The sequence below is a fragment of the Somniosus microcephalus genome, chromosome 7 (assembly GCF_052327205.1).
Source record: "Somniosus microcephalus isolate GS21.2 chromosome 7, FLI_Smic_1.0, whole genome shotgun sequence".
In the NCBI taxonomy this organism is placed as follows: Eukaryota; Metazoa; Chordata; class Chondrichthyes; order Squaliformes; family Somniosidae; genus Somniosus; species Somniosus microcephalus.
This window is the reverse complement of record NC_140993.1, coordinates 128,535,466-128,559,285: the sequence shown is the minus strand read 5'-3', so window position 1 is coordinate 128,559,285 and position 23,820 is coordinate 128,535,466.

Here is a 23,820-nt window from a genome sequence, read left to right as displayed (position 1 = left end):
TTTAAAATTGTAGTTTGCATTTAAGGAGAAATTTTACAAAATCATTCATTGGGGGAGCAGGGTGCTCAAATTTCCAGATGAGGTTCCACACCAGGAGTGTGAATTTATAAAATGGCCCCTATAATATCAAATATTTTAGGAGACCACTACAGAGATGTGGGGCCTGAAAACCTACTGGACCATTTATGACGTCATGCACCAGAGGTGGCTCTTTTGCCCACCAATGCGTGGCATCTCTGTTTGAGGGGTCAGCTCATTTGAATCCTCATTGACATTGTAAAATGGGTGTACCATGCTGGTTGGGGTGGCGATGGGTTCCGGCAGCTGCCTTTAAAAGCATGCCGTGACTAGTAAAGCAGCAGCAGACTGGGGGAACAGTAGGAAAGGACCGATAACTGTAACAGCCTGGATTGCCAAATCAGAGTTTGTGGAAAAATGCTTTGCCAGAGAATTTCTATAATTTAATTTAGAATGGTTTGAACTAAGCAACCAGAGGGACCCAAAGAGTAGAACAGTCCACTTACTAGGGGACAGAAAAAAAAGGGCTCATAACTTCAGTGGATTGTTGCGTCTGCTGGGCTCTCAAGGTAGAAAACTCCAAACAGTGTCTCACAAGCTATGTGAAGGGAGATGACAGTTATAGTGAGTGCCACCTCTCAGGCCCCCACAACTGCAGACCTACTTCTCATACAGGGATCCTTGAGACCTGAGTCCTATGACTTTGTAGTCAGGATAGCTATCTCCACAGCCTGCAATGAGGAACTGCCACATCCTCACACACTCTCCCCTCCTTGGGCTTCCTCGTGTTCTGTGAATCACCCAGTGCCACTTTTACTATCTACATCCTCGTCATGAAGTTATCTGAACTGATGTATGGGTATGAGAAATCAGTAACTTAGAGGGTGATATTGAGAGGGTTGAGGCAGAGGAACACGAGGCAGGATCTTGACTCAGCGACTCCTTGTTTCCTTGTCATCATCATCCATATCATCATCATCATAACCAACGAGAAAAACATTCCTTCCCTCTTCATCATTGTCATTGCCTAAGTCATCTTTCTCTACCCCCAGTTGTTGTGATGGATCTGCAGGGAAAGAGGGCACAAGCAAAGAATGGGTGAACAGAACCCAGAGAGATTGAGGATAAAGTTGTGGTGTATGTGCCTTTAAGAGCAATTATGGTGTATGTGCCTTTAAGAGCCCCAGGTGTGCGTAATGCCGGTAATTGCCACTTGGGCTCTATAAGCCTGTGTATTGTGTATATCCTTTAGAACCCCCCCCCCAGACTTGCTTAGTAAATACCTATGAACCAACTCCTGTCTTCAGTGTCTTTATCTACACATGGACACTACAGTGGCGACGAAGTGGAAACGGACTTACCTGCAATTCGGCAGCACCTCAAGGACATCGATTCCTCCAGCGTCCAGAAGACTCAAGGAAATAAGAGAAACTGTGGTTTCACCAGCTGGCCAAGCTGGTGACAGGTACTGCGCTAATCCTTCCTGGGCGTCAGGCTGGAGCTCCAGCGGCGGGCTCTACAGCTGAGACAGGCAGCGAAATCGGAGGCAAGCAATAACGGACTGGGAGGGTGCACTCGAGAGACGGCCGGCGCGGCAAGCAGGTCAGTGTTTAGACCTCCATCGGGAACGAGTCTCCAACAGTGAATAAACGGAAACCACAGTAAAACAGCGTTGTTATCGGTAGCAGTGGCGGGAAAGCGCGGGAAGCGCCATATCGTTGCTACAGAGAGAAAAAAAAAGCGCGGGAAGCGCCATATCTTTTCTGAAATGCCTAAATCTGGTAATATTGAGGCTTTTGATGGCAAAATAGAAGATTGGACCACATACGTGGAAAGAGTAGAGGTTTATTGCACTGCAAATGGAATAACAGATGAAAAAAAAGCTTCAGTACTTCTGAACTTAATGGGCGCGAAGACATACGGGCTGTTACAAAATTTAATCACTCCAGCCAAACCAAAGGACAAGACTTTTAAAGAAATTGTTGATACCCTGCAGGAGCATTTAAACCCAACACCGCTGCTGATAGCGGAACGATTCAAGTTCTTCAAGAGAAATCAACACAAGAATGAAAGTAACGCTGATTACCTAAACGAATTAAGAAAGCTATCAAAGTACTGCCAATTCGGAGCAGGACTATTGGATTATCTTCGAGACAAATTTGTTTGCGGTCTCTTAAGTGAAGGAACACAAAAAAGACTGCTTTCTGAAAAAGATTTAACATTGGACAAAGCTTTCAGTATGGCTGTATCATACGAAGCAGCAGCAAAAGGAGCTGTAGAGATACAACAAGCGACACAGGACTTCGGCACCCATAAAATGACACAGGAGTTCGGAAGATGTTATCGCTGCGGCAGATCCACCCATAACCAGAGAGACTGCTGGTTCAAGGGCAAAGCATGCAGGCAATGTGGTAAGATTGGACACATTGCACGGGTATGCCAATCTGGACAAAATAAATCCACTGACAGAAAACAAAAAATCAATAAAGAAAAGTACAGGAAGGTACAAATGATGACGGACAACAGCTCCGAAGACCAGAATAGCGATAGCGACTCCGGAAACAAGAGACTAAGCTGTCTCAAATTACATAATGTACTTGCCAAAGAGGATTACCAAACCATTTGGGTTACCCTCACAATAGCAGGGTCCCCAGTTAAAATGGAGCTAGATACAGGATCAGCTCTAACCGTAATAAATCGACGAGATTACGAGAGGCTATTTTCGCATATACCTCTAAAAGACACATCCATCATCTTAAAAACATATACGGGGCAGAAAGTCTACCCCAAAGGAAAAATAAGGGTGCCTGTGGTATACAACGGCAAAGAAATACAAAAGTTGTATTTATACATTCTACAAGATGGTGGTCCACCGTTGTTGGGATGTGAATGGATAAGGAAGATACGTTTAGACTGGCACTCCATTCAGGCACTGACGGTGACCAGTAAGGAAAAAAACAATGATGACATCATACCTGAACGATTAAAAGACATCTTGGCCAACGCCAAAGAAGTGTTTCAAGAGAAACTAGGAACCTTGAAAGGCATCACCGCCTCAATAAAAGTGGAAGATACAGCAATTCCAAAATTTTTTAAGGCAAGACCGGTGCCATACGCAATACGTCCGGCAGTCGAGGCAGAGCTGAAGAATTTGGAAAAGGCAGGCGTATTATCCAAAATAGATTGGAGCGAATGGGCAACACCCATCGTTCCAGTCATAAAAAAAACATTGAAAAATAACTCTGAGGAACAGAAAAAAATTCGCATCTGTGGGGACTTTAAGGTGACTGTAAACCCGGTCCTTCACACGGTACAGTATCCTCTTCTGAGGATAGAAGATATTTTCGCCTCACTATCCGGAGGGAAACGTTTCACAAAAATTGACTTGGCACAGGCATATCTACAGATGGAGGTTGAGGAGACCTCTAAAAAGTATCTCACAATAAACACACACAAAGGCCTGTACCAGTACAATCGACTGGTTTTTGGAATAGCATCAGCTCCAGCTACCTGGCAAAGAGCTATGGAGCAAGTCCTGCAAGGGATTCCGGGGACTCAATGCTACCTAGACGACATCCTTATAACAGGAGAAAACGACAACGAGCACCTTGCCAATTTGGAGCAGGTGCTCACTAGGCTGAAAGAACGGGGCCTACGAGCAAATCGCCCCAAGTGCGAATTTTTCCAAAATCAGATATCATATTGTGGCCACATAATTAATAAGGAAGGGTTGCATAAGTCACCTGAAAAAAATTGAAGCAGTTATAAAAACCCCAGCACCTGAAAATGTTTCACAATTAAGGTCATTCCTGGGATTAATAAATTACTATCATAAATTTTTACCGAACTTATCAACTATTCTACACCCTCTTAATGATCTTCTACAGACAGGAGTGATTTGGAAATGGAACGAAGACTGTAAACGTGCCTTCCATAAATGTAAAGACTTAATCACATCCGAGAAAATTTTGGTTCATTACAACCCATCACTACCAATCAGACTGGCGTGCGATGCATCCCCTTACGGCATAGGAGCGGTATTGTCCCATAGATTCCCTGATGGCTCGGAACGGCCGATAGCTTTTGCGTCACGCTCATTGAACTCAGCTGAGCGTAACTATGCCCAGATAGACAGGGAAGCACTCAGCCTGGTATGGGGAGTGAAGAAATTCAACCATTACCTACACGGACAAAAATTTACCTTGCTGACTGACCATCAACCCCTCATCTCCATATTCAGCCCTAAAAAAGGTGTCCCCATTATGGCGGCACAAAGACTACAGAGGTGGTCCCTTTTTCTAGGGGCACACCAATACAACATTGAATACAAAGGGTCAAAACAGCATGGGAATGCTGACGGTTTATCACGCCTACCGTTGCCAACGATAGAAGAGGCACCTACAGTAGACCCAGTAGAGATATTCCACTCTACCATAGTGGAATGTCTACCGGTGACAAATTCTGCCATTGAAAGGGAGACAAGAAAGGACCCTACTCTCTCACGGGTCTACGATTTAACAGTGAAGGGATGGCCAGCACATGGCGAACCACTGTTGCCAGCATTCTCGCAAAGAAGAGAACAGCTGTCAGTGTGCCGAGGAACCTTGATGTGTGGATCCAGAGTGGTGATTCCACCCAAACTCCAGGATAAAGTGCTAAAGGAGCTTCACGAGGGGCATCTGGGTGGAGTGAAAATGAAGAACCTAGCTAGGGCGTTTGTATGGTGGCCAGGTATCGATGGAGACATCGAAGACATGACCAAAAGCTGCCTAGGATGCCAGAAGGTCCAAAATGCTCCGCCACAGGCCCCTCTACATCCATGGGAGTGGCCCTCATCTCCCTGGCAAAGGGTGCACATCGACTTTGCTGGTCCATTTATGGACTCAATGTTCTTAATCGCAGTTGATGCACACTCCAAGTGGCCGGAGGTAATAAAGATGTCCTCCACCACCACGGAAAAAAACCATCACAGTATTAAGGACCATCTTTGCCAGGAATGGGCTGCCGGAGCAGATATGTTCTGATAATGGACCGCAATTTGTGTCCGAAGAATTCAGAAAGTTCTTAAAGAACAATGGGGTAAAGTACTACACGTCCGCCCCATACCATCCCGCCACCAATGGATTGGCTGAAAGGTTTGTCCAGACCTTCAAGAAGGCCATCAAGGCCATGGGTAATGAAGACATAAAACTTCAGCACAAGGTGGATAACTTCTTATTTGCATATAGGAATGCAACGCATATGGTTACTAACCAAACTCCCGCCATGATGTTCTACAATAGAAACCTAAGATGCCGGCTGGATTTGGTCAAGCCCAACATCCGAAGGGACGTGGAGAACCGGCAGTTTCAGGGCATGAATGAAAGGCCAACTAGGGCCTTCCAGATAGGCCAACCGGTTTTGGCCCGGGACTACCGTACCAAGAAATGGCAGCCTGGAACTATCTGCACACGATTAGGACCACTGATGTATACCGTGGACATCGGAGACAGCATAATAAGGTGCCATGCTGACCAAATCATCAAGTCATCCGAAAAGGGACAACCTACACCACCACTCTATACATCTAACGATGAAGTAGAGATACCCATATCTACCTCCGATCCGGTGATACTGGAGCCCGATGAACCCGACACTGGCCTTCAAGCCGAATCAGCCTTGCCAGAAGAACCTACTACACCACCAGAAACTACTACACCCCCGAGGCGTTATCCGGACCGAGTCAGGAAGCCTCCTGAGAGACTAACTTATAATTAATTAATACAGCAATGTATATTATTTTGCATATAACATGTAATTAATAATTACTTAAAATATGATGTACTAGTTAGCTAGAAGGGGAGGAATTGTGGTGTATGTGCCTTTAAGAGCAATTATGGTGTATGTGCCTTTAAGAGCCCCAGGTGTGCGTAATGCCGGTAATTGCCACTTGGGCTATATAAGCCTGTGTATTGTGTATATCCTTTAGAAACCCCCCCCAGACTTGCTTAGTAAATACCTATGAACCAACTCCTGTCTTCAGTGTCTTTATCTACACACGGACACTACAAAAGTGAAAGGTGAGGCTTTGCCAACAGGCTTTGTAGAAAATAGGGGGGGTATTGGGGTTATTGTCTCTGGCCAGTCAGAAGTATCGGAGCTGCTCCAGAGCCCCGTGCAGTTTCGAATCGCTCCCCTTTTCTGGTTCTGACCGCCGGACTTATTTCAGTAGCGATGTTGACAAAACGAGACTCGTGGTTGGGTGCAAAGAAGACCAGTATTTATTGAAAATAAAGAATAAATTGCTGTACAGTGAAAATAATCGTGAATACAGCACACCTATACTTAATACAGCACACCTTTGCTTAATACAGCACACCTTTGCTTAATACAGCACACCTTTGCTTAATACAGCACACCTTTGCTTAATACAGCACACCTTTGCTTAATACAGCACACTTTTGCTTAATACAGCACACCTTTGCTTAATACAGCACACCTTTGCTTAATAGGGGAGGAGAAATGGACACATCGAGGGAAAATTGACTAAAATTACAATTTAACAAAATCCCCCTTTAATTCCCACCCCTAATATCTATCTAGGTTGCCTTGTAATAGGCCAGAAAGTTTTATGCTCACCAGTAAACGCCTGCTCTGTGCCCCTGCAGTCTGTCTTGGATTCTTCACTGCCCCAAAGTAGAGATACCCCAGTAATTCAAAAGTAACTGCTGGTATTCCACTTCTTTGGGCGGGCTGTTGAACTGTTCCCCTTGTAGGCAGGGCACGGAGGTGAGGCAGCAGAGAGAGAGAGAATGGCTTCCTGAGGGGCTATCTTTATATCCCATTGGGAGCTGTAATCTTCGCGCCCAAACCTGGATGTATCTGGGCTGTACAAAAGGGATCGATCTGTCCCCCTTGCCTGTAATGGGTTTGAATGTGTTACCCATTCATTTAAACTGGTTTTCGACCAGTTTGAAATGTCCCACTGAATCCTTAAGTGTTCAGTCAACAGCACTCAAGTGCTTTGTAAACAATCCATTGTCCTGCGGTCACCACCCAACCGCAACTGATTGACAGCTTTAAGTACTTAAGCCCTTGAGTCAACATTGTAGAGGGCTTATAAACAAACAACCCTTTGTCCTGTGAGTGAAACTTCCTAAACTGCAGTTGATTGACAGTTTCAAGTACTTCAACAAATTTGCACAGGCTGGTGTTTTTTCAAATCCTTTGTCAGCCAGCGATGGGAGATATACAGGCAGGCTGCCTTTTGTCTTCTGCCACGAGACCTGACAGCCATTTTGATGACCTGGGTTTTTACGGTATATTCCACTCAGGTTTTCTTTAATCAAAAATAATCTTCGGGGGCTGTAGGAATCCTCCGAAATTTTTGCGAACCTTACAGCTTGTTACTTTACAGGCTGCAACTGGTGAATGCAAAGATCTGCACTCACAAATGTGCAACCTGCAAAGCCCCACTGATCTTGGCATCTCCCACGGTTAGAGCTGAGTGTCTCCCCAACAGCTTCTTGTGGGGGGTTAGCTCTTTGATGTTAGGAATGCCTGTAAGATTCGCAAAATTCCCACATTTCCCCCCAAAGTTATTATTAATAAAAGGGACCCTGGATGGATATTTTAAAAAGGGCACCCAAAAGATGGCGTCCGCACCTCGTGACCAAAAGCCTGCAAGATTTTTAAAAAGCTTGGACTCTGTGGCAGCACAAGCGGCTTTTGGGGAAATCAAAACCTAAAATGCAGTTTATGTGAAAAAGGACTTTGTATTTTGGAAAACAGCCAGCAAACATTGAATATGCATTGAGCCAGATCATAGACAGATCAAAACCAGTTAGGCCTATACTTGAGGCCATCAAGTTGTCTGCATAAGTAATCGGAAACAACTTATGGGAGCCGTCAAGGCTGGACAGGCCGATTAGAATGCATTAATAACAATACAGCTCGGACATCAGGCCATTAGGTGCGATAAACGGCCATCTAAAAACAGTTAGTTTAGATTGCTATAATAATTTAAAACAGCCTGCCAAAATGGAAACAATGAACTAACCTGAGTTGGCATGCAGATAAGGGGCTTCAAAAGGAGTATAACTGTGGGCCCCGGGTAGCAATCACTCCTCTTTACTCTTGCTTTCTTGCTCTTGCCCTTGCTCCTGCTCTTGTGGCTCCGGCCTCTTGGGCTGCCGCCGCTCGCACTCGTGCCGTGGCCTCGTGGCGAGTTCTCTCCTCGCTCCCCGTAGCAGAGTTTCAGCAACTAAGGACACCATACCAATTGCGGGGGAGGGGAACGAGACCCGAGTCCATAGCCATCCAGGACGCCCAGGCCGCAAAAAGGGGTGAGACGAAAGTGAGTAGGCAGTCCAGGACTTGTATAGTAACCGAACGAGACGAGACGAAAGGAGACGAAGAAGAAGGTAACAACTCGATAAGAGCAGGGCAGCGAAAAACGTATTGATGAGGCCAAGTGTCTAGTTATAAGCTGGCGCTTGGTGAGACGAACATTTTGGTGAGCACTGTGAAAATGCGGTGTCCACGCCACGACGAGTATACTGGCGTTCTTACGCTTGGGTAGGAAAATCTAGGCAGTAAAAACTGCCAACTGCCCTATAGGCACAACGTTATCGCCGACAAACGCCCGAGGGAGAATCAGAGGAGAACCCATCACGACGAGATGACGATGGTAGTGGAGGAGAAGAAGGTGTGTCGCAGCAGCAGCTCCAGCACCGCGCCCCAGAAGACCATGTGGTGACGGGGTACCTAAGAGGACAGAAAACCAAACCTCAAAACCTGCATTTGTTAAACAGTTGGCTTTGCTTTGGATTGGTGAGCATGAATTCTGGCCCCTCATAGCTTAATCTAGTTAGGTATAGACGGTGGGATAAGGATAAGGGGATTGTTAATGTAGTTTGTTTTCCCTCGATGTGCCGTGTGTTCCCCATTCCCTGAATAAGTATAGTTATTTTGTATTTGCCTGCATTTTATACTAGTGACTTCTCATAAGACTGTTTTAATTTCTGTTTTAATAAAACCTTGGTTTTCTTACATCCAAACCACCTGTCTACTCGAGTTTTTCTGTATCGCCGCCTGTACCTAAGTCCGGTGTCTAGAACCCAGGGGCGTGGGAGCAATTCGAACCGCTCGCAAACAGTCAGGGGCATAACTGACTGGGCGCACGCACCACACCTGGCACCCCCTACATGCCGCCTCTGAACATCTGCCTTTCATGGGCATTATGAGTCCGTTTCTCCTGAAATAATATTGGGTGCATTCGATGAAGGGCAGCATGTGAAGGATGTCTCCCAATTGGCATTAGACAGCTGGTGCTATAGATTTGCTGTAAAATCTCTGTTAAAGTAGATGAAAGGTTTCTAAGCAACTACGTACAAGTAAAATGAGATGGCAACACACATTGCACAATGAAGGGCCAGGAAGAATGGACCACAGTGCAGTGTGAAGGACAAGTAATATTAGATGGTGCTCCGTGTGTTGGTTCCCATGGTGCCCAAAGGAGTAATAGGATAGTGGATGTCCCTTACCTTGCCTGTCCTTGTCAGGCCATTGAACTGTTTTCTACATTGGTCTGCAATTGTGGGGCCAGAGAGGTGGCACACAGTACAACTGTTCCTCCCTTCACATGGCTATGGGATATTTGAGGAATGTCAAACTTACATGCAGGCTTTGAGGTTAATCTACCAGGGTGTGCAGCAACTGACAAGTGTTGCTTTGCAGTCTCCAGCCCTCATTTGTGATAACATTAAGGAAACTTCTCCTTTGTGGCAAACATCAGTGGAGCTTGTGGCAGCTTCACTGGATCCTGCAACAGTCCCCTACTTCAGAAGTGGTTCAGGACCAGTAAATGTTTCCTGATTCACTGATGCATAGACTGCAGTCTTGGAGGCACTGGGAGACCTTACAATCCAGGGTTTAGGCATGAGATACAGACCACTGTCCCTCAGGGCTTGGAGGATTTGATTGCAACCAATAGATTTGCCATCAGACCAATACATAGCATTCAGGGCAAAGTAAAATGATGCCAGCTAGAGTCAACCTGCATGAGGCATCTATTTCTCAGAACAACACCACATGGCTGGCATCTGGCCTATGCCCTCAGTGATCTATGTAACAGGCTTCCCAGACAGATGCATAGAGATGTAACCCATAGCAGGTCTTTCCGAGGACTAATCTATCATGAGAGGAGGACCACCTCAGTCCTATCAGCCTTGTGCACCAGAACAACAGCCAACAGCCTCTTCTAAGTCCAGAAATTACCACAAATCACAAAATTCTACTCCATATATAATTATGGCTACCACTGTCATAGGCAGCAGCTCAGAGACTGGCATCATGCATAACTTATTCCTAGCTTAGAAGAGGGATTGTCACAATGGGATGCAGTGGGCACTAATGGGCAAAAGGGTGGAAGGGACACCATAAGTGCCACCTTGCCAGGGGGCAAGGTTACATGCTAGTTCTGCTATAGAGGAGTCAGATGAGGACCTCGCAATTTGAGAGACCACTCCGTTTGCACAGGAGCATGGAGAGCAGCTCATACATGTAAAGGTAGTGCAATGTTTGCATTTTTGGCCAAGCTTCACCCAATCTGAAAATATACACTATTGTTTTTCCATTTCTATGTGATCTTAATTCATACTTGATTGCAAATATTAAGTATTCTCAGGACTATTTGTTTCTAAAATATTGCATTCTTAGAAACTTCAAGAAATTCAATTTTTATGTTTAATAAATGTGCTACTTATACTTGTTTTAAATGAATAACTTAAGATTAACATGCTCTGGTTTGCTTTTTGCTGCTCCTCAACATCAATTGGGACCTGTCATGGTGCTGTGTATCGGTAACCTAGGAGAGAGCAGTTAGAGTTCCAGTTTTAGTGACGTTTCAGAAAGAAAAGCTGAACTTTGTGCTTATTGTTTGCATGTATCTGACCAATTAATCAGGGCATAACTTAGAATTTCACAGCACAGAAGGAGGTCATTCTGCCCATCCAGCCTATGCTGGCTCACTGAAACTGCTATACACTTCTCCCCATTCCCCTGCCCTTTCCCCAAACCATTTAAAATTTTTCTTTTTCAAATATTTATCCTTTTCCCTTTTGAAAGATATTATGGACTCTCCTTCCACCACTGTTTCTGGCAGGAAATTCTGGGGACGATCTTTAACTTCTGGCCGAAAGGAGCGCAAAATTAGCCAAGTGGCCTCTCTGCATGCCCGGTCATGAACGGCATTGGGAGGCCCAAAGCATTTACGTCTTGGGCCTCATTTAAATGGTGCCAATGAGCTGCAGCTGCCGAATGGTGCCCTACTGCAGCACGCTGGTTACGTCATGCCTTGGAGGTGGTGGGGGTGGGTGGGGGGAGAGACTGTCCTCCGGGGGCTCACATGGCTGCCAGTAGACTGTAAATTTATTGGGGGTGCCGAGGAGGAGCCATCCTGCTCCTCCTGGCCCCACAAAAATAAATATAAAAGATTCCTTAGGCCGTATAGGAGGGGCCTCCAGTGGTCCCTTTGAGCATCAATGGTTAGGCCAACTCAATGCCTGGTACAAACATGCACTCTCTGCCGATTTATATCTGAAAATTCCAATCGGGATCCTACAAGTTGTGTAGGACCTCATTTGCATGTTTAAGCAACCTTTGGCTGGAAACAGGTGCGTGTGCTGCTCGCCCATTTACCCGCCAACCTGAAAATTGTATCAGGTGGGCCTTGGGTGTCAATGGGGCAACCGAGGGCCCCCACCCTCCCGTAGTCCAAGTGCCAGTCACCTATTTCTCAAGTGAGAAATGGATGGTCGGCAGTTGAAAATTGCCCCTCCATGTGTTTACAATCTGCTGTGTAAAAAGAAATTCTCTTAATCTCTCACTGCATTCTTCTGGTGGTGATGTTAAATTTATACTCCTAATTTATCGATTCATCCACTGGTGGAAATAATTTTTCCTGATTTACCTTATCAAGATCCCTCAGTCTTAAGTGGTGAACTTTCCAAAACCTTGTTTTTGACAAATCAGAAAATATGTATTTCCAGCGATCATAAGCAGGGCAAATAAGATGAATGGCCACAAACGCATTTTGTTAGTATTGGTTCAGGGAGGAATGTTGGGCAGGACCCTGGAAAAATTTCCTCATCTTTCACATCCATCTGAATTGGCTGACAGGACCTTGGTTTAAAAGTTCATCCAAAAGACAGAACTTCTGACACTGCAGCACTCCCTCAGTAATGCACTGAAATGTCAGCCTAGATTAGGTGCTCAAGTCTTAGAGTGGGTCGTGAACCCACAACCTTCTGATACAATAGGTGAACAAAGAGGAATCTGAGCTATAAAGTTGTCGCCCTATCACCAACTTGTGCTCCCTGCGAGCAGGGCTCACTGTTGGGAGCACGGGATCATGGAATCACCCGAGTGACTTTAGCTAAAAAAATTTTTTAATTGAACACATTGGGCTGGATTTTGCTACGGGGGCGGGTTGGAGGTGGGAAACCCACATTCGGGCTTGTTGTCCCGCCTCCATGGAGATGTGGCCAACCCACTGGATTTTTCTCTGATTGACCTTGTTGAGCCCGCCCTGTGGGCTCAGCAGGCCAATTAAGGGCCACCCGGCAACAGGTGACATCAGAGATTGACATTTCATCTGTCAAAAGCTTTTGGCACATGAAATATCAGTGTTTAACAGCTGTTTGAAGCTGTCAAGCACTGAAAAACTGCTAATTCAGCCTCAGTCCTTTCTCAGGATAACTTTAAAATCATTTTGCTGCAGAAACCAAGAAGCTGATTTTTTTTTAAAAATCGGAGCTTCTGTGGTTCTTGCAGCCGACTCCCGACACCGGAATGCAGGACTCCTGTAAAGGTAAGTAAAAGTAAGTTAAACTTATTTAAACACTTTAAACACTTGCAAAACACTTACCTTTGCACTCCTGCACCCCTCACTCACCTGAACACTGGGCATCTCGACCCCTCCAAGACCTCAGACCCACGTCCCGCCTCGAAAGCTTTTCGTGGTTTGGAGCTATCGGGAAGCCCACAAACCAGCAATAAAAATCACGAATAGGCAAAAAACTACCTGTTAACTACCTGTTAACAGGCAGTTTAATTGCCTTTAATCCCTTCCCGCCTCTGGGAGTCGGGTTCCAGCACTTGTCGGCAACCCGACTCCTATGAAATTGACATGGAGGCGGGTTGGAGGCGGGATGGGGCCGGGACCCCAGGATCTCCGATTTTTATCGCCCGCACGCCTCCAACCCGACTCCAGGGGCTTAGGAAAATCCAGCCCATTGGCTCCGATATTTACTGGGACAGGATTTCCATGTGGGGGAGAAGAGTTCTGTAAGATTCGCAAAATTTCTGCATCTCCCCGAAGGTTATTATTAATAAAAGGGACCCTGCATGGACATTTTAAATTAAAAAGGGGTACCCAAGATGGCATCCAGGCCTCGTGGCAGAAAGCCTGTGGGGTTCCAAAATGGATTCTGCAGCGCAGACAGCTTGGGAGAAATCGAAACTAAGGCTGCAGGCTTTCTGTGAAGAGAGACTTTGTATTTTGGAATGAGACAGGACCTTAAATTATGCATTAGACCGAATTGGACCGGATGTGAACCTTCCTTGGCTCCTCAGACTTATTGTTTAACGTTTTCTTCATGACAGGAATGATGGGTGTCACCCACTCGCTCCAGTCTACCTTAGACAACACGCCTGCCTTCTCCAGATTCTCCAGCTCTGCCTCGACGGCTGGGCGAATTGCATATGGTACCGGTCTTGCTTTGAAAAACTTGGGAACTGCATTCTCTTCTATTTTTATCGAGGCGTTTACGCCTTTAAGCGTACCCAGTTCTTGTTGAAATACCTCCTTGGCGTTAGCTAAGATTGTTGACAATCGTCCAGGAGTGACGTCTTCATCTTTTTTACCGTCCACCGTCATTGCATGAATGGAGTGCCAATCTAAGTTTATCTTCCTGATCCATTCCCGTCCCAATAACGGTGGTCCACCATTTGGCAGTATGTAGAGATACAATTTCCGTATTTTCTTGCCGTTGTATTCGACAGGCACCCTTATTTTTCCTCTGGGGTATACTTTTTGCCCCGTATACGTCGTCAAGACGATGGATGTCTCTCTCAAGGGTATGTGTGAAAATACCCGCTCGTAGTCTCGTCGATTCATGACGGTTAGAGCTGATCCTGTATCCAATTCCATTTTAACTTGGGACCCTGCTATCGTGAGGGTGACCCAAATGGTTCGGTGATCCTCTTTTGCGATTACATTGTGAAGTTTGAGACAGCTTAGTCTCCTGTTCCCGGATTCACTATCGCTCATCTGGTCTTTGGAACTACTGTCCGTCACCTTTTGTACTTTCTTGTACGGTTCCTTAGTAGCCTTTTTGTTGTCGCTGGTCTTCTTCCCAGACCTGCAAACTCGTGCAATGTGTCCCAACTTCCCGCATTGCCTGCATATTTTGTCTTTGGACCAGCAGTCCTTCTGGTCATGGTTAGTTCTGCCGCAGCGATAACATTTTGCAAATCCCCGTGTCATTTCGTGGGTGCCGTATTCCTGTGGCTTTTGTTGAATTTCTGCAGCTCCCCTTGCTGCTGCTTCATACGATACTGCCACGCTGAAAGCCTTATCTAGCGTCAGCTCTTTCTCTGAGAGTAACTTCTTCTGTGTTCCTTCACTCAGGAGTCCACAGGCAAATTTGTCCCGTAGGGTATCTGCCAGTCCTGCTCCGAACTGGCAGTGCTTTGATAGCTTGCATAGTTCCGTAAGGTACTCAGCATTGCTCTCATCTTTATGCTGAGTTCTCCTGTGGTATTTAAATCTTTCTGCTATCAACAGCGGTGCAGGGTTTAGGTGTTCCTGTAGGACAGCAACAATTTCGTTAAAACTCTTCGCCTTCGGTTTGGCTGGAGTAATCAGGTCCCGCAATAGGCCGTACGTTCTAGCGCCCATTAAGTTTAGCAATATCGATGCCTTTTTCTCCTCCACTATTTTGTTTGCCTCGAAATATACCTTGACTCTTTCCACATACGTGGTCCAGTCCTCTATTGTATTATCAAAAGCAGTGATACAGCCAGTCTTCGGCATCTTGCAAATCTAAAATGGCGCCTCCCGCGCTTTGCCTTCTTCCCCGATTTAACAAAATGGCGCTTCCCGCGCTTTGCCTTCTTCCCCGCTGATTAAGATGGCGCCTCCCGCGCTTTGCCTTCTTCCCCGCTGTTGCTAGCGCTGCTTTCCGTGGTTCCCGTTGCAACCTGCAGCTCCTCGCGGTTTCTTGCGCGTTTAATATTTCTTTTCTTATTATTTTCCCGTCGTGGAACAACCCTGTAGGACTCTTGCCTCCCTCTTCGCGGGTCTACACGCAGCCCGGCTTCGTAGCACCGGACGAGCCCTGTGTGCTCCACCCTCTCTCTCTCTTCTTCCCGACAACGCTGCTCGGCCCCGTTGCAAACCACCCGCTCGAGTTCGCGACCGCCGCAGCCCAGGAAGGATCAGTGCACTACCTGCCACCAGCCCGATTAGCTGAAGCACCCTCGACAGGAACCAGGCCCCGCTTCCGACAGCTTCTCCAGCAATCTTCAACTCCGCAACACAGGGGCGGATGCCCACGGTCGACGCCCGTTTCTACTGCCTCTTACTTTCTTTTCTTTCTGGCCTCGACCTCTGCTCACTTCGCTGTAGGAATGGATCCCAGGAGGTGGTGCAGACTGTAGGTAGGTTCGTATCTGCTCGTCGCCAGTATTACGTCCGTGAATGATTGAGACATGGACAGCAGGAGTTGAACAAAACACGTCTTTACTGATGGAAGTCAATAGTGAAACTGAAAACAACAGAGGCTCACTAGCGCCTTTTATACAGGGGTGGTCACTGCCGGTACTGCAGTCTGAGACCAGTTATTCTCTTAAAGGTACATACACAACAGAGACGGTACAGCTCTCAGGGGAGACCCCGCAGGCTTTTGCGGACCGGTTGTGGCCGGTGTACCAGAAAGCCTGCCCGGGGACGCGGGACCGGGGATTCCTCAACGGGGATTCTCTGACGCATTGGCTCCGTTGTCTAGTGGCGAACAGCTTGCCACAGATCTGGACCAAGGCAGAAGCCTGGTTCGACCCCAAAGATCCCCAGACCACAGAGATCATGATGATTAGGCAGCTCACTCTGGCCTATAAAAACGGTAGGGGAGCCGATGCACACCCACCCAAGGGTAAGCTGCATGAGGTAAAACCCGGACCGGGTACGAAAGAGTGGCACCAGGAAGGGAGTAACCCCCCCCAGCACAAAGACCAATTGTTACGGGTGTGGGAAGGATGGTCGCTGGCGGAAGTAGTGTAAGAACCCTTGGAAGGATAACAAGGGAAAACATCCCACAGCCCCAGCCCAAAAGGCAGGGGTAGGTACCCTTTCCGCAGAGGTCGAGTCACTTTTGGACGCCATGAGGTCCTTACTGACTGGCCAGGGGAGAGTAGCAGCCACCACTGGTGCTCTCACCCCGTCAGCCCCATCCAACCCACAGCCGTGACTAGAGCCGGCGCAGCCTGTGTGTCTGTGTTCGCTCCGATACGATGAGTGGAGGAGACCCATGTTTGAGATGGAGGTGGAAAAGGTAGCGGGGACCTATCTGTTAGACACAGGGGCATCGCGCACCGTGATCTACTCAGCTAACCCCATCACCTCACCTCTCTCCAGCGGGGTCCCATACAGTCTATCGGGGTTCACGGGTAAGGAACAAGCTGGCTCGGTCTCCATCCCGCTCGCCATTCGGATAGGACCGCTCCGCTCCAAGTGGACGTGTGTCCTGATGAATTGGGAAGTGGAGGGTGGAAGAGGGGTCCTGGGGGCTGACTTTATCGTATGTCACAGGATTCTGGTGGATTTGAGGAATCACTGCCTCTGGGGGGCAGGAAAAGTAAAGAACGGTGATATCATAGTTATCCCGGGTAAGGAAGGGAAGGGGACCCTCTGCACCATGAAGCCCAAAGAGGGTTATAACCTCGGGCTCATGGTCAGCAACACCCCACCAGAGTTCCAGGCATTTGTGCAGGCCCACCTGGCCACATTTGCCATGCACAAACACGACTGCGGAAGGGTCACAGGGTTTGTGGTCAGAGTAGACGGGGACCCCATGGCCCGACCACAGAAACAGTATAACTGCCCCAGGGAAGCAGAGCCGGACATGGAAGCAGCCATGTCCCCGTTAGTACAGCAGGGAGTTCTGAGGCCGATAGCCACCCAAGTAAACTCTCTGTTGTGGCCGGTTAGAAAACCAGACAATTCCTGGAGGCCCACGGTGGACTATCGGGTGCTCAATAGTAACATCCCAGATTGTGCACCTACAGTGGCAGCAGTTGCCGACCTGATAGGGAGTATTCCAGCATCCGTGACTGTAAAGTCCACGCCTCAATAATACACGGACTTCGGGAGAACAATTAAACAGGTATTTTACTGAACAGAGGGTAACGTCAGACTGAAGTACAGAAGCCTGCTAGGGCCCTTTATACAGGGGTGGTCACTGCCGGTACTGCAGTATAAAATCAGTTCTTCTCTTAAAGGTACATACACAACAATTCCTCCCCTTTTAGATAAACAGTACATAACATTCATTTAACAACACTAAATAATAACTAATTACAATTACAATTTGCTCGGTACTATATACATCAACTGAAATAATCATTTATAAGTTCAATCTTTGAGGAGGCTTCCTAATCCTGACTGGATAGCACCTTTCTCGAGTATCCTGTTCTTGCGGTGGAGTCGATTCTGGCTCATTGTCATTGGTTGGTTCGTCAGCTTCCAATACCACTGCTTCTGAGGTAGATGCAATCTGTAATTCGGGCTCATTACCAGGTGCACATGCTCGTGGTATAGATTTGGCTTGTTCCTGTGACTCTAGAATCTGGTCAGCATGGCGTCTCACGATGCTCTCTCCAATGTCCACTGTGTACATTAGTGGTCCCTGCTGTGTGCATATCGTTCCTGGCTGCCATTTTTCTGTTCGGTAGTCGTGGGCCAAGACTGGTTGTCCTATCTTGAAGCTCCTGGTTGCCTTCTCGTAGATGTGCTGGAATTGCTTATCCTCAACATCTCGTCTTATGTTTGGTTTGAGCAAATCCAGGCAACATCTTAGCCTTCGGTTGAAGAACATTATGGCTGGAGCTTGGTTGGTGACTGCATGTGTCGCATTCCGGTAAGCAAACAAGAAATTATCTACCTTGTGTTGTAGTGGTATGTCGTCGTTATACATCGCCTTTATTGCCTTTTTAAAGGTCTGAACAAACCTTTCAGTCAATCCATTTGTGGCTGGATGATATGGGGCAGATGTGTAATGTTTCACCCCATTATTCCTCAGAAACCTCCGGAAATCCTCGGACACAAACTGTGGCCCATTGTCGGAGCAAATCTGTTCTGGCAAGCCATTCCTGGCGAAGATGGTCCGTAGGACTGCAATAGTTTTCTCCGTGGTGGTGGAGGACATTTTGATTACCTCTAGCCATTTCGAATGGGCGTCCACGGCGATTAGAAACATTGGCCTAGAAATTCAGTTGCGTGCGCCAGCTGTTAGCGCCTTAGGAGGAGTAGATCTCGAGCGCTAGGCACTTAGCGGCCGGGCGCAGCGCGATCTGCGCCTACGCCCAACTTCAGTAGACATTTAGCGCCGGCGCAAAGTGTTTGCGCGCGCGCAGATTATGACGTCATTTCCTCGTGCAACGCCCTTTGTGCGCCCCAATCCGGAACTTCAGTCGCGCCCGCCCAATGTGGGCGTGGCGGTCCTAAGAACTGTGAACTGGAACGCAGCAGAGGCCATGCGGGCCGCGGGGAGCGCAAATTAAAGGGCACTTACCCTGAACTATAAAGGCCAGCCATTTTGCAGCAATCACTCTTGTGCAACGGATTTATGGACAGAGACCAAGGAAGAGAGCTTACTGCTTTAGCCCAACATAGGAGAGGTATTTTTGGCTTCAGGCCAGAGCTTGGCAATTCGCCTTCATTGTGAGGTCGTTGTTTGCCAGTATATTATGGGGGCTGCATGGGGTGCCAACCCTCAGTTTCAGCATTATGTGCGAAGGGCTCGCAGACGCTGTGTGAGAGGGGCAGCCCTGGCTAGACGCAGAGGGGGCAACAGGCGTCGGCAACGTAGGCCTTACCCACTCAGGAAATATCGCCAGCAGGTGTCCTATCTCACCATGCCTGCCGCGCAGTGTGTTAGGAGGCTGCGCTTCAGAAGGGAGGTGGTTGCAGAGATCTGCCAGCTGCTTCACAGAGATCTGCGTCCACAGCTGAGGTGCAGGACGTCTCTGTCGGTGGAAGTGAAGGTCACGGTGGCTCTGAACTTCTATGCAAGCGGCTCCTTCCAAGCCGCTGTTGGGGACATTGCGAACATATCCCAGTTCGCCGTGCATTGCTGCATCTGCCAGGTGACCAATGCCCTTTTCAGAAGGAGACACCAATTCATCTCCTTCCCCATGACCCTGGAGAAGCAGCAGCAGCGTGCAGTGGGATTTGCGAGAATAGCGGGCTTCCCCATGGTGCAGGGCGCCATTGACTGCACGCATGTGGCTTTGCGGGAACCTATCGACAATGCCGAGGATTACCGCAACCGGAAGGGCTAACATTCCCTCAATGTACAGCTGGTGTGTGACCACAGGCAGCGCATCCTAGCTGTCAATGCCCGCTTTCCAGGCAGCAGCCACGATGCATTTATCCTGCGACAGACAACTGTGGCTGACATGTTCCAGGCACAGCCTCCCCCAAGAGGATGGCTTATCGGGGACAAAGGCTATCCTTTGTGTACCTGGCTCATGACCCCGCTCCGCGCGCCCAGGACCACTGCTGAGGAGGCATACAACGAAAGCCATCAAGCCACTAGGAACATCATATAACAAACGATTGGCGTCCTCAAGCAATGGTTCCGCTGCCTGGATCGTTCCGGAGGATCTCTGCAGTATTCGCCAGAGAGAGTCTCCCAGGTCGTGGTCGTTTGCTGCATGCTGCACAACCTGGCTATCCGCAGGACTCAGGCACTGCCACCTCACGCTGGAGCACCACCTCAGGAGGAGGAGCAGGAGGAGCATGAGGAGGAGGAGGAGGAGGAGGAGGAGTACCAGCCCAGGAGGGAGGCACAAGGTCCAAGGGCCGCCCGTCGGCGGCTTATTGAACGTCACTTCTAGGCCCCCTGTCAGGGAATGGCTTGTGGCAATGAAGGGACCTGAATGCAGCCGCTCCGCAAGCCCTCAGCCGGTTAAGGCAACAACCACTTCAAACATCAAACATGGACAAGCTGAATAAATAAAATGCTTTATTGAACAAACTCAGGGCCTTTCCCACATGAAACCCAAAAACAGACAACACACCCAAAAAACAGTCACACACATGACTCACTCCCACAACCTGGGGAGGAATAACAAAACATTTCCACAAAAATGGCCTTCATCCTTGGCCTTACAAAAACAACCATCCCCATAAACAAAACAACCATCCCCATATAAAAACACATTTGCCCACACCCTCTACTTTGTGGCCCGCGAGGGCGATTCCTTGACCAGCCTTTTGCGGCCCCTGGCCGCCCTGCTGCTCCTCCTCAAAGTGTGCCCAGTGGCTGCTGCAAGGCTGGGGGAAGGCTCCTGAGGGGCACATGGCGTGACGGCAGATGCCCTTGGGGTCGGCCTAGACGAGCTCTGGCCCTCGAGGGGCCGGCTGGTGACTGCTGCAGCTGTGGCTGGGCAGCAGCAGTCTCTTCAGCAGCTCGTCGCAGCTCCACTGGGGGAGTGGCAGTGGCGGCTGCAGGAATGGGGGCAAGCTGGCTGATGGCAGGCGCTCGCTGCTCGCCTGAGACACTGGCACTCGCCCGGGCCAGCACTGCAGCATGCGCAGCAATCTGCTGAAGGACAGACCGCTGTGCTGCGGCAGCGCGGCGGGTGCCCTGGCGATGCCTGGCTGACACAGCGAGTGTGGCAGCAGTGAGTGCCCGTACTGCCCTGGTCTGTGCCCGCATCAGACCAGCCAGTGACTGCACGGCACCACTGGTCACCTGGCGACTCGAGGACTGTTCTGCCCCGAATTCGGCCCAACTCGCGGCCTGTTCTGCCCCGAATTCGGCCCGACTCGCGGCCTGTGCTGCCCGAATTCGGACCGACTCGCGGCGTGTGCTGCTTCGAATTGCTCGAAACTCCTGGCCTGTGAGGCGCCGAAATCGGCCACACTATGAGCCAGGGACTCGATGGCCTCAGGCAACCGTGCCACAACCCCCATGAACTCGGTGTGCCGGCGATCCGAGTCCACGGGCATTTGATCGAGGAGGCGCACCTCCTTGGCGAGGACCGTCTCCGGACTGGAGGCCGGACTCTCCCTCTGGGGAGAAGGCCGCCGAGCTGGCCGACCCTTCCCGCGTTGCTGGATGCCACTGGGCCCAGCAACTACACTCCCCTGCGACCCTGAGCTAAACCGCCGAGGCCGGGCGCAGCGCAGGTGCGGTCATTCCTTGATTGACAGCAGACACCCTGGCGCCGGCCAGCTCTTAAAGGGGGAAGGGTCGAGTTCGTCTGCTGCCACGCCCTGGACACTGCAGCCCTCCAGCTAGGCCTAAACACTGCTGCTGAACAGAAATAGCGCCGGGAAAGATGCAGAAGGCCCGTGAACGAGCGCAGCGCTTCACTGGCCATGATTTGAGGGTGCTGGTTAGGGCTTTGGAGAGGAGACGCAAACTCTTGTTCCCGGACAGTGGCAAGAAGCCTGCCACCAGCGTCTACAGGAAAGCCTGGAGGGAGGTCGCCCACAGGGTCACATCCAACAGCAAGGTCCCCAGGACCGGTGTCCAATGCCGGAAAAAGTTCAATGACCTCACAAGGATTGTCAGGGTGAGTCCCCTTTCCAGTGTCCTCCTCATCCTTGCATGTGCACCTCACATTATGGGCAAAGGGACCTAAAAGCCCTAATGGCCAGCCCTCATCCAGCAGCTATGGGACTGGCATGAACATCAATTGCACATTCTGCACTTTACACACTGGTCCATTTATGGACTCAATGGCCTAGAAATTCAGTATAGCCACTTTTGGGGTGGAAAAGTCGGGCGGCTGCTAAAGTTTGCGCCCGGCGCAAAGTCGAGGCCACTTCGCCGATATTCAGTAGCTTCGCCCTAAGAGTTTGCTCGAGCGCTAAAACTGGCGTTACACAACTATCTTTAGGCGCAAAGCCGGCGGTCCTGAGCGGCCGCCCGACTTTTCCACCCCAAAAGTGGCTATACTGAATTTCTAGGCCATTGAGTCCATAAATGGACCAGCAAAATCAATGTGTACCCGTTGCCATGGAGATGAGGGCCACTCCCATGGGTGAAGAGGGGCCTGTGGTGGTGCATTTTGTACTTTCTGGCATCCTGTGCATCTCTTGGTCAGGTCCTCGATTTGTTTATCGATTCCCAGCCACCACACATAAGCCCTGGCTAGGCTTTTCATTTTTACCCCTCCCAGATGACCTTCATGAAGCTCATTGAGCACTCTGTCTCTCAACTTGGGTGGAATTACCACTCGGGATCCACACATCAAGGTCCCCCGGCACACTGCCAGCTGTTCTCTCCTTGGCGAGAATGCTGGCAACAGTGAGTCGCCATGTGCTGGCCATCCCTTCACCGTCAAATCATAGACCTGAGAGAGTGTCGGGTCATTTCGAGTTTCCTTCTCTATACTTGAGTTTGTAACAGGCAGACATTCGACTGTGGTCGCATGGAATATCTCAACAGGGTCCACTGCAGGTGCTTCCTCTACCGTAGGCAATGGTAGGCGTGACAGCCCATCAGTGTTTCCATGCTGCTTCGTACCCTTGTATTCTATGTCGTACTGATGTGCCCCTAGAAAAAGTGACCATCTTTGCAGCCGTTGCGCCGTCATCACCAGAACGCCCTTCTTTGGGTTAAAAATGGAGACGAGGGGCTGATGATCAGTCAGTAGGGTGAACTTCTGCCCGTGCAGATAGTGATTGAACTTCTTCACCCCCCACACCAGGCTGAGGGCCTCCCTGTCAATCTGGGCGTAATTACGCTCAGCTGAGGTTAACGAGCGCGACGCAAAGGCTATTGGCCTCTCTGAACCGTCAAGGAATTTGTGTGACAGAACTGCTCCAATGCCATAGGGAGACGCATCACATGCCAACCGAATCGGTAGTGTTGGGTTGTAGTGGGCCAATACTTCTTTTGAAGTGATTAGGCATTTACATTTCTGAAAGGCACGCTTACACTCATCACTCCATTTCCATGCTACTCCAGTTTGCAGCAGGGCATTCAGTGGGTGCAGAATTGTAGATAAATTCGGCAAGAACTTATGGTAGTAGTTCACCAACCCGAGAAACGACCTCAGTTGCGACACATTTTCCGGTGCTGGAGCCTTGACTACAACCTCAATCTTGTCTGGCGACTTATGCAACCCTTCCTCATCAATCATGTGGCCACAATACGAGATTTGTCTCCTGAGGAACTCGCATTTGGGGCGGTTGGCTCGTAGCCCATATTCCTGCAATCTAGTGAGCACCTGCTCCAGGTTGGCAAGGTGTTCACTGTCATTTTCGCCCATCACCAGGATGTCATGCAAATAACACTGGGTCCCTGGGATCCCTTGCAGGACTTGTTCCATTGCCCTCTGCCAAATAGCCGGGGCTGATGCTACCCCGAATACCAGTCGATTGTACTGGTAAAGGCCTTTGTGAGTGTTTATCGTGAGGTATTTCCTAGATGCTTCTTCCACCTCCATTTGTAAATACGCTTGGGCCAGATCAATCTTCGTAAAGCGTTTCCCTCCAGATAGTGAGGCAAAAATATCTTCTATCAG